Source organism: Lactuca saligna, chromosome 9 (assembly GCF_052625555.1).
Source record: "Lactuca saligna cultivar CGN05327 chromosome 9, ASM5262555v1, whole genome shotgun sequence".
In the NCBI taxonomy this organism is placed as follows: Eukaryota; Viridiplantae; Streptophyta; class Magnoliopsida; order Asterales; family Asteraceae; genus Lactuca; species Lactuca saligna.
Window position 1 is genome coordinate 127,660,749 of NC_136425.1, and position 9,283 is coordinate 127,670,031.

Genomic DNA, 9,283 nt, shown 5'->3' on the forward strand with positions numbered 1-9,283 from the left:
TTCATAACAAACTTTTTAAAGAAACAGATTAAACACTAAATCGACTCACGCAAGGCCGCAAGGGAAAAAAAGACTCTTCATATTCGGTTCGGTTTTTTGGACCGAATAACCCCTTATTCGGGTAACCCGGACCGAATAACCCGAAAACCGAATAAGCCTTATATAGATACCCGAAAACCGAATCGAATTGCTTATTTGGGTCTAATTTAGTTCAGTTCGGTTTGGTTCTCGGTTCGGTTCGGGTTTTCGGCCCAATTTCTCATCCCTAGACCCAGGTTCCTCCGAACACTGCTATCAAACCTCTATAAAGTCCGACTCTTCCCTCACAAAGTTATGACAACCGATTCAAGTTGGCCACCGACTTCTTTCTTGGATAACAACCGTTATTAACCAATGTTCACCCGATGATATTTTCATCACTCTAAATCACAACATACACTTGACTCTTACAAAGCCAGATATCACCCTGAACCACCGGGTCCTGACCCGGTACCAAGCTGTTGCCCCTTTCCTCGACTGGCATATCCTTTATCGAATTCACTCCTAGGACTTATCCGACTTTCCTTTCCGAATCCAACTCGTTCTTTCCGAGCTGATAGGATGACACATCCTTCAGTTCCTGAGCAACTCCCATGAGCTCCCCTTTGCAATCACATACACATGTTATACCTGATCCCACATCCTCGGGCTGGAAAACCCGACACACCGATGATACCTCCAGACATCCCGAAGATGAATTTCCGCTACATACATAATTTCCAGATCACAACCATACTGGTAAATCCAAGGCCCCCTCCTTGCATCCACTCCGAACTCCTCTGGTTCTACACTATCGGAAATCCTCCACAACCTTAACAAACACCCAATACGGATGTGCTTACATACCACTGGTACAATCCCAGTACCTACTACCAATAGCTGAAGCACTATCGATAATCCACTTACTCCACTTCCTCCTCTTGGAGTACCCATGCTCCTTCTGGAGCTACATGCCTTTCCCTTCCAGGAAATCCACTCAACAAACCTTATTGCACCTACACGTGCCACTGATCTACACTTCACTTTATGTTATCCATGAAGAGTAACTACTATTCTCGAACTTCCATATACCATGAATCTGATCGCAAAGACTCTCGGGTCCATGCACTGCTTTCTACTAACATGATCAATACTTGGGGCCAGACCATATCAATTATCATTCCATGGTGACGCTTTTCCTCATTTTCCTCGATCAATACTGGAGCGCCTCACCAGGCCTTCAACCTATCTAGACCACTCTCGGAACCTTCAGCATATCTAGACCGCCCTCCTGGGCCTTCAGCCTGTCTGGATCGTTCCCCGAGCCTTCGGTCTGACTCGTACGCCTTCCGGCCCTCAGTCTGTCTGGACCACTCAAAACTGTCTTACATTACCTTGAACCATTCTTTCCAGGAATCTCTCCCATACATACTGTTCTAGTCCTCCTGGGGTTCCGAACCCTTACTCCAATCTATATGGTTAATTTCCAGCCTAACCCTAGGCCCAACCTTGGTCTGTATCCAACCTCACTTGTCTGACCTATTCATACCAGCCCACGCTTTTGGCTGACTGAAACACTGCTGAAACCCAAACAGCTAATTGACCTCTCATGCTATCGATCCTCCTAGGAATTTCCCAATTCTCCCCACTTAGAGCACTGACTACCAACCACCGGTGACTGAACCGGAATAATCAATCATTTCTACTCAACATACTCCTCTTACCCATGAACTGATCCTAAAACAAGCAACTTCCATGAAATCATGTTCTGACATCTCGTACTCTAAGGGAGTTCGACCCTCAGTTGAGTACTCCTCAACTTGCAAAAGTTGTAGGCGACACGCAGACCAAAAAGCCTAATTCCCCACCAACAATTCCTATGGATGATAACCAACTAAGACTCCCAATACCAAAACCCTTAATCATACGATAAACCGGACGAAAAGACGAACGAATACCATACCATGAATCATGCGAACGAGACTAGCAGATATAAAATAATCTATAACAACCATAAGATAACAAGATATCAAGAAGGAAACATACCCGCAGCTTTATCCGGCTCTTCCCTGACCTCCTCTGCTATAAACTGAAAAGCACATCCCTGAGCCCTCGGGAGCTCTGCTCCACCCTGACCTCCACCCGTAATCCTCAAAGTGGCCAGTGCTAGAGCCTGCACCGATCTGCAAGTAAGCTGTGGACAGTTGGCCCTCATGTGACCAACCTGACGACACTGATAACAAATCCTCATATCCTGAACTGGGCCTGACTGACGGTAATGCCTCGCATAATTCCCCTCTCTCCCGCACTTGCGGAACGCACCACCAGACCTACAAACTCCGATATAAATCTTCCCGCACTTCCCACAAGTGCGGCTGACCTGATCTCCCAACCTATAATCAACGGTCTTGGACCATTTCGGTGCCGGCTGCAACTGCATCGAGGCCTGCCTCTGCTCTCTCAACTGCAAATCAATCTCCAAATCATGCCGCCTGGCGGCCTCCTGCAACTCTAACAAGGTATCACAATCTCTGCCTGGACATAAACTGCTTGATGTCCCTCTTGAACATACTCATATATTAGGACATATGAGCCTGCTCTGATGCAAACTCCGAGCAAAACATCGCCCTCTCAGTGAACATCCTGGTGATCTCCGTTACTGACTCTGCATCTTGCTTCAGCTCTAGGAACTCCTGAGCCAACCTCTCTCTCTTAACTTGTGGAACATAACGAGTGCTGAACATCTCCCGGAACTAATCCCATGTAACTGCAGCCCGCTGCGCATCAGAATATGACCCTGTAGTCAACCCCCACCAAACCTTCGCCCTGAGCCTCAACAGGTTCAGAGCACACCTCACCCTCTGATCAGCAGGGCATGAACATGTTAAGAAACATCCCTCCACATCCGACAACCATCGCATAGCAACAATCGGATCCTGAACCCCATCAAAAGTAGGGGGCTTTGTATTATCGAAGTCCCGATACTAAAAACCTCTACCGGCTCCTCCTCTTGCCGCTGCTACAGCCATTGTAGCCTCCGTGACAGCCGTCTCTGTAAGAGCTGCATAACGCTCATCAAAGTACTCAATCATGGCGGTCTTGATTGACCCAAATAGTTCCGACAACTTAGCTCGGAACATAGCAGCAACCTCATCATGCAGGATCTCACGAATCCTAGTATCCAACTCATCTGTACTCATCTGGCTAACGACCTCGGGTGGTGTTAACCCCTCCTGACCACCCTCTCCTGCTCCTGATCCCGAACCGGATCCTACCTCGAAATGCCTCGTAATCGCCATTCTACAATATACCATGAGATCCTCAGAAACCTTGCATAACCACCCAGAATGACTCTCTAATCAACCGCCCAGGGGTTTTGACTTCCTTGAAACGCGTATGGGTCCTGTGCTTTCAGTAGTACTGGCCCATACTACCTTCCACACCTACCCATATTTGTCTCAAGTATCATCACAACTCCCCAAGCACTAACGAACATAGCAAATACTCTATCCTCACTCCTAGAGGAACACTGAAACTCTCATAAAAGGAGACCCTAGGCTAGCAGGCATCACAATCAGGCAACACTATCACGCACTTCCTGAAGATCCCTAGCCTAACTCTAGCATGTTGTTCTAACATATCACATAAACAAATAACTTGTATGGTAATTTTTTGGGGTAACTTACTGGCTCCGACTGATCGTACCCTATGCGTCCTCTTTTACTTATTTTTGAAAACCATTTTTAATTCCTCCTTGAAAACTCTCCTTGATTTGGGAATGGATTCACATGAATGTTCCTCCAATTCACTCAAACCAAGGCTCTGATACCAACTTGTAATGTCCAAAAATTTTCAACCAATTTTAAACTTTTCAAAAACAATCCATATTCATTAATTCATTACAAAAAGGTTTTCAATTCATTTATTATCAGAGTATTTCCCAGAACCACATCATAAATACATAAAACACGAGGAGCGGTACGATCACGCCTTCGCCTTGCCACGATCTCCTGAAGTACCTGAAACAATACACTGAAAACTGTAAGCCCGAAATCTAAGTGAGTTACCCCCAATATACCAACCACATATACCATACACATAACATATCATATCATAAACAGAACAGCCATGCACTTCGGGTCTACGGCATGACTGGTCCGCCGCACCGGGCCTTCAGTCTACCTGGTCCACCCTCCGAGTTTAGCAACATACATCGAGTCTACAGTGTTGTTGGTCTGCCGCACCGGGCCTTCAACCCACCTGGTTCACTCTCTGAGTCTACAGTATGACTGGTCCGACCGCGTCGGGCCTTCAGTCGGCCTGGTCCACTATCCGAGCCTTGACACGTCTAGTCCGCCCTTGTGGGGCCTAGCGCCTATCCGAACCGCTCGCTGGGCCTTCGGGATATCCAGTCCGCCCTGGGTATGTTGGCCTACAACACAAAGCAGGACCCGCCTCAACCTAACCCCATTCAAACAACCATGTACACATAAACATATAATCATATAGCAATTCATCACTAATCAAACGATCTAGCAGATCACATATATAGCACACTCTAACTAGGATACCGACCTAACTAGACACTAACATAGCATTATCCTATATACTAGGATTCCGACCTTAACCAGGTCTCTAACATATACCATCCTAACTACCAGGATGCAAACAAATAGCAAAGCGATAACATAACAACTACCCGGATTTCCATTCGATAAAGGGCCGGCCGTGGTGCCTTAGACCCTGTCGATATAGTGAGGATAACTCACCTGCAACTTCCAACTTGAAGAAATAAAACCACGCTGCTCCAACCACTAGCACGAACTCCACCACTGATCATTACCAAATAACCAAAACCAATCAACACCATTAATTACCAACATACCCTTGGAAGTCAAACTGGTCAACCCTTGGTCCAAGTTAAATCCTCAGTCAAGGTCAAACTCCCTGAATGACTCTACTCGCCGAGTCAACCCGCTGACTCGTCGAGTCCCCATGCTCTGAAAACTCCCATATCACGACTCAACTCGCCAAGTCGTCCCCCGAATCGCCGATTCACCGTTCAACCAGAAAAGGTTAGGACTCCATAACTAGACTCGCTGATTCCAAGGAAATATTCAACATACTCGTCGAGTTGTTCTTCCAACTCGTTGAGTTCCTACCCATCTTCATACAACTCGCTGAGTCTACCCATGTGACTCGCCGAGTTATTATGTGACTCAAGACTGATATCAAGCCCGACTCAGCGAGTCATCTCCCAGACTCGCCGAGTCCATACGTAATATCTTCCTTCAGACGATCACAGGCCAATCCGTTGCTTCCAATACATAGATCTGGACTCTTAGGGCTAGATTCACACGTAATGTTTCCAACTTTACGTGCATGCAAGTCTCAACAAGCTCTAATCAAACTAAAATGGAGGTTTAAGGCAAGGACACTCTCTATCAAGCCCCAAAGCTATCACTTTCCAGGTTCATGAGTCAAGACCAATCTAGATCTGTAGTAGCAACCACAGATCTAAGCACAATACTCGAAAAGAAACTCATATATGACAATTTGGCCCTAAACTTCATCCATGAACAATCTAAACACAACAATGTCAAGGCAACAACTTTTTAACTTCAATCTGATGCCAACAAGAAAGGAAATCAGATCCACTTCACTACTCTATGATTCCACGAACTCTTGCTTCAAGTATCCTTTTTCTCCAAGCTCCAAAACACACTTAGATCCTTCTCACTCTCAAATTATGGATTGAAATCAATAGGGAAAGCTTTTGGAGTGCAAAAGAGGTTGGGGTGGTTTATAAGGTGATTTATATAGGGCACAACCCCCGGATTAGGGTTTTCTTCCTTCAGCACCAACTCGCCGAGTCTAGCCGCCGACTCGCTGAGTCGTTCACTTAACACCTTACTAGAATCACGACTCGACTCGCCGAGTCTATCCATCGACTCGCCGAGTCGACCTTCCTCATTTACACTAAGATCCCTGAACTTGCACTTCTGAACTCGGGGTGTTACAGTTTCAAAGTAGATTTACCACTCCAAACTCTAGATCTAGCGTCCCAATACTCGATTGGCGTGTAAAGCTTCGATCTTTACGTTCATGCATGGTATTTTTGCTCCAAAATGCCAATACATTCTCTCATAAGGTGTTAATGTTGGATTAGATGTCTAAGCCCATAACTATTATTGGTATGTATTCGACCCGAGAGTAGCATGGTCCATTTGGGTTGCATGGCATCAGAACAATTGGATAGACATATGAGAAAAAGGTTATTGATGATTTATATTAATATATTATAAGTTATAATCTATTAATATGAAATCATATTATTTAATTAGTATCGATCGTGAATTAATTTGGAATTAATTTTGTGATAAAAAAGAGACTAATAGAATATATGGGGATTGATTATGTAAATCATTCATTCTTATATATGTGGAGTTGTGATCCATTGTCATTCTTGTTGGGCTTAACCCATGTGGTAACCCATGGAGGTTAAAACCTATCTATCATGAAGGAAATCGAAAGTCATGGGTTTACATGGTGTAACCCTAATGAGCCACACTATATAAAGGATCCCATGGTTCATGAAATGACACTAGTACATACACAAAGAGAGGGTAAGGGTCGAATTTCTTAGAGAGAAACAAAGTAACCTTCTTCTCAAGTTATTCCAATTGTTGGTGATGTTGTGTGAACCATTTGAGGTGCAATACTTGGGGCACTGAGCTCTTAATGATTCAAGACTTCAAGCTTCATTAAAAGGTAGGTCATATAACTAGACTTTTGTAGTATAGTTGCTTCATAATATGCTAGTTAGGATGATGCTTTGGAATTTTGTATATTTGCATGTATAATAGTGAAAACATAGATCTAAAGCACATAGGGTTGCATACACACCATAGGAGTGTTAGAATGATAAAAAAAACCCAACAGTGGTATCAGATCCTAGGGTTGTTTTCAATTATACTTGATGCAAATTGCTGAAAAAATCGTTTTTCTGGTTGTCTGGACTGTGGACTCATCGATTCCACTGGGGGACTTGATGAGTCCATGAACAAATTCATCCTACTCGTCGAGTAGAGGCCCGCAGTGTAGATTCTTTACTTTTAAGGTTGGAATTAGACGAGAATCATTACCGTAAGATGTTTTTGAGCTTATAAACCCATTTTTTGATGTTTTAATGATCATTCTAATCCAATTCAAAAGATAAATATCAAAAGTTTCATGTTTTGTATTAGTTTAATGGTTAGGCTAATTACATGAAAGTTGTTTGATTTTAATTGTCTTGTTCATATGGGTTTGATCTAGATCATTGCTTTTCTTGACATGCTTGTTAGTTGAATTCATGATCTTAATGTTTTTAATGTGTTCCGTAACTTGTCCTCAAGTTATGGAAAACCAAAGGGTTTTTGTGTTAAATCTTCATTAAAAGCCATAGGTTACACAATTGAAGAGTCTTTTCCTGATAAATTGTTTTATGAACTCAATAACTTATCCTCAAGTTATGGATGTTCAAGAGTCTCTTCATTAAAGTTTTAAAACCTATATTAAACTCATATGTTATGAAATTGAAAAGTTTTTGAATTGTTCAAAACATGCCCTCAAGTTTTGGAATTTGTAAAGTTACCCCCATGTATACTTTAATTTGAAATTAAACCCAAGAATTTTAAAGATTAAAAATTATACCCTTATACTATTATAATATTTGATATGTGCATAATTAGTTAATTATTTAGCATCTATTCTTAGTTATTTTTGATTAATTATGTGAATAATGTGGACAAAAGGTACTATTGAAAAGAAACAAAGGGAAGGACGTGGAGAGTTCAAGCACACCAAAGAAATCACCATTGTCCAACTTGAAGACTATTTTTGGGAACAAGAAGAGCAGTAAATCAGGAGCTTCTAGCGCTTCTTTGATAATTGAGGAGCCAATTCAAGAAGATATTGGGTACGAGACTGAGGAAGAAGAGGAGGCAACGTACGAGCAAGAAACCGAGTCGGAGGAAGAGTTAGCGTTCACTATGGCTAACATTGATGAAATCCCCATGGGAGAATGGAAGAAGAGGATGCGCGATGAGAATGGTCCGGGACTTGTGCAACCCGCAATTCCCGCGACTGCTACCTTCGAGCTAAAAGGTCATATCCCAGCTTCACTCAAGGAAATACCTTTCTATGGGAAAGATCATGAAGATGCCTACAAACATTTGGATGAAGTCAATGATGTAGCTGATTACTTCAATATTCCAAATGTAACCCGCAAAACTCAACTACTTCGTATGCTTCCGGTAACCTTCAAGGGTGTTGCTAAAGACTGGCTCAAGTCACTTCCCCCCGGATCAGTCACTACTTGGGCCAAGATGAAGGAAGAATTTATTGATCACTTTTTCCCACCGTCCAAGATAGCCAAACTGAAGAAGGCCATTGCAAACTTTGAACAACAAGCTGGAGAGTCGCTATATGAAGCATGGGAGAGATACAAAAGTCTGCTAAGAAACTGCCCACACCATGACCTAATTAGCCAGCAAGAAGTTTCCATCTTCTATGATGGAGTCAATGTCACAACCCGGCAGTTGTTAGACTCGCAAGGCCCACTTACAAAGAAGCCACCCCCGGTGATTAAAGAATTGATTGAAGAATTCTCTAAACACTCTAGAGAATACCACAACCCTAGGCATGATGTCACGAGGGGAGCCACTTATGCTGCTACTGAAGACTTATCCACGGTCATGGCTATGTTAAAAACCATGGATAGGAGAATGGACAAAATGGATCAAACTATCCATGCTATTCGGGTGGGTTGTGAAAACTGCAATGTACCTCACCTCACTAGAGATTGCGATTTGGATGAGAATGGCAACAAGAAGGCGCAAGCGTGTTATTCGAGCGGTGACCGATATGATAAGGACTGGCGCAAACAAAAGAAAGAGTGGCTTTCTTACGAAGAGTACAAGAAGGCCAAGGAGGAGAAGTATAGACAAAAAGGGAGAGGCTTTTATCAAGCGGAGGAGCCGGTGCAAGAAAGGAAGCCAAGCTTGGAAGATATGCTTACTAAATTTGTGGCTGCTTCCGAGAAAAGGCATAGTGACCATGATGCTGCTATCCAAGAAACAAGAACCATGCTCGGGAACCAGCAAGCATCCATCCACAATACAGAAACACAGCTTGGGCAATTTGCTCAACAACTTAACCAAAGGTCATCGGGTGAGCTTCATAGCAAAACCGAAAACAACCCACGAGGCGCACAAATAAACAT

The 9,283-nt window shown here is 43.3% G+C and overlaps 1 non-coding gene across 1 annotated transcript; it reads right to left on the reverse strand.

Annotated features, from left to right (window-relative positions):
* Nucleotides 1-8,435: 8,435 nt before the first annotated feature.
* On the reverse strand, nucleotides 8,436-8,542 carry LOC145019088 (small nucleolar RNA R71). The gene has a single exon (XR_013667407.1). It is a non-coding gene; the product is annotated as a small nucleolar RNA R71 (small nucleolar RNA).
* Nucleotides 8,543-9,283: the final 741 nt, after the last annotated feature.